The 2,903-nt window shown below is 38.1% G+C and overlaps 1 protein-coding gene across 14 annotated transcripts in view; it reads left to right on the top strand.

The window, feature by feature from the left end:
• Positions 1-2,903, top strand: part of TANC1 (tetratricopeptide repeat, ankyrin repeat and coiled-coil containing 1) — a 217,588-nt gene that overhangs the window by 162,054 nt on the left and 52,631 nt on the right. The window lies entirely within an intron of this gene.

Here is a 2,903-nt window from a genome sequence, read left to right as displayed (position 1 = left end):
GGCTAGGATCTGGAACCAACTTCCAAGGGAAGTGGTGCTGGCTCCTACCCTGGGGGTCTTTAAGAAGCGGCTTGATGCCTACCTGGCTGGGGTCATTTGAGCCCAGTTTTCTTCCTGCCCAGGCAGGGGGTCAGACTTGAAGATCTTCAAGGTCCCTTCCAACCCTACTTCTATGATTCTATACATTTCAGTTATTACCAATGGAAATATTTTCCTGTCTGAGTATGCTGTGAAATCATTGTTTATTGAGTAAAAAACGGAATCCTTTTAAACCTATTGTATAGACGGCTACTCTGCACCAAGCTATTGCTTGGTGTAGTTTCCTGCAGTGCCATTTTGGAAGAAATAAGGACAGATAAAATGTTTGGTTTGCTTATAGTGCTTCCAATACTCCCGACTTAGGCAAAGATTACAAAAACTAAGTGTGACATAATTGTGCTGGTGATGGGACTGTTTCCAGGTGAGTGTTGCCTGGTCTCTTTAGTGCATGTCTTTTACAATAATAATGCAAAGTGAAGAGGGTGTTTCAACATTCCTTCACCATGGCAGGACTTGGGCTCATCTTTCTCCTTCCTTGAGAGTCCCAGAGCACTGAGTTCTTCAGCAACAGTGCTTTTTCCCTTGGCTCCCAAGAGTTTTGACCCCAGAGATAGTGACATCATAGCTGTCCAATTGCAATTTGAGGGTGAGAGAAGGTAGTACATAAAATAGCTTGGACCCAGCTGTTAAAAATTTATGCACTGTGCCCTGAAATCCATTTTACATAGAATGTCGACATATATGTGAAACACTGACATGCTTTGATGTTGTTTCATTTAGAAATCAGAGCATTGTTTATTTGACTAGTGGGTTTCTATTTGGTCTTCGGTAATTCTTGGCATAGCATGTTTCAGTAGTCTAATCTGAAGGTTGAGGGCATGGATCTCTGCCATGCATAAAAAGACATTAGGTTTTTAGCTGTAAGTCAACGATGGAAAAAGTTTCTGTTCCTGGTGTGTTTTCACCCAAGAGGCCCTTCCTCTCCTAAAATCTTTTTCTGAAAAATAAGGTCCTTTGCTCTCTAAGCCTCAGTAAAGCTTCTTTTAGCTCATATCTTTATTTATTTAAATAAAGAGTGTGTGTGTGTGTGTGTGTGTGTGTGTGTGTGTGTGTGTGTGTGTGTGTGTGTGTGTGTGTGTGTGTGTGTGTGTGTGTGTGTGTGTGTGTAGAGGTTTGAGGCCCCAGTCACTAAGCACTGTGCAGCAGAGTCTTAAAGGTCCTACAGTATAAATAAACAAAACTGATACCACATAGTTATTGTCTTTTTCTGACCATTAGTGGCATTTCTCCCTTGTCCCTCTCCTTGTATGTAATCATCAATATAATTGGGTTTGAATAAAGAACTTGCATGTGAACACCCTCACGTTTAGAAGATGCTCCAATGTTTAGCCCATCTAATGCCAGATTACTACAGTGTGTTGACAAATTCTGGATATATTTATTGTTGACCTCATTTTTGTTTTCATTTTCCTGATACCGACTACTGAAGCTCAAAATGGCTAAGTTGTGAGAAAAAGGATATTGATAATAAGTACTTCATTTCTTCTGATCAGATGCATTCCATAGTTATGATAAGGAGATTGGCTTATGATAAAGGCATGGTATGGTCTAAACATTAGATTAAGTAGTTGTGTTTTCCCCAAAATAATTTTTAGACAAAGACTCGCATGAGAATGAGGCTTTTTCAAGACTAATGCCAGTAAAATTCCCCTCAGTATTAATCATCTTAAAGCTGTGTCCCCATAGGATGGAAGAATTCATTTGAACAAGATGTTAATGTTTTATACATAAGATTCCACATTTTGCAATATGTTGTCTAGTAAAATTACTCTTCCAGCTTGGAAAACAGACAGGCTACTACCTCTGAAGCAAACTGATTCATGGCTTTGGGTGATCTCTTATCTCAATCCAAGAAAGTTTAAAGCTAAATTTTGATAGTTTTGACCATTTATACACAGTATGGTGCTAATGGTAATCTGTGATTAGCTAGAGTAGATGATTAAAATTATTTCCTCATTATTTTATATGATTCCGAAAAGCTAATATTTTGCCTGTCAGGTGATAACAGTCCACATCAGAATTGCTGTTGTTTTAGTATGTTAGTTTAAAGACAATTTTTTTTTCCCATTGCCTTTAGAAAAGGTACTAATGAGTTTCATGCAATGATGGCAAGTGAATGGCAAATACTTATACTTTTAAGCATTGCTTCTCATTGTGATGGATTGATTTCATAAAAATAATCAGAAGTTTGAAGTATAAGTCAGCCTTCAATTGAAGTAGCATCATGCACCTTCTGCCCCCATCAGACTTCCTTCAGGAATACTGTAAAATTCTAGAGAACAGTTTGCTGAGATAAAGCTTTGATAATGTTTCTGGTTACTTTTCTGAAAGATTTTTTCCCCTTCCTCATGTACTTTGTTGTTTAGCTGTGGGAACAAACATTACTTTACCCGGTGAACGCCAAAATGTCCAAAAGCAATACTGGGATTTATGTCCAAAAGTTGTACTGAGATTTCCTCTTCCCACTCTCTGCCAGTATAATCTTATTTTCTATCCTCCTTTCTGTGTCATGATAATTTTTCTTTAGTAGGCTCATTCTTCACAAACTGTGAAGCAGGGTAATATTTCTAAAGTTTGAAAATACTGTATTTACTCATCCAAGATTACTTTGAATTTAAGACGACACCTAATAATTAGATTGTATACGTGGAAAATTATACATTTGTTTTAATAGTCCATGTATAAAATCTAACTATTGGAGGGTTGTCTTAAATTTGCATGCACACAGAAACCCACCACTGCAGAAGGGAAGCACTGGTGGGGCAGGTAGCAGGTGAGTCAAGTGACCTGACCCCTGCCCCTTA

This window comes from Alligator sinensis, unplaced genomic scaffold (assembly GCF_000455745.1).
Source record: "Alligator sinensis unplaced genomic scaffold, ASM45574v1 scaffold389_1, whole genome shotgun sequence".
Classification (NCBI taxonomy): domain Eukaryota; kingdom Metazoa; phylum Chordata; order Crocodylia; family Alligatoridae; genus Alligator; species Alligator sinensis.
The sequence above is the reverse complement of the archived record's forward strand: the minus strand, read 5'-3'. Positions and strand labels throughout refer to the sequence as shown.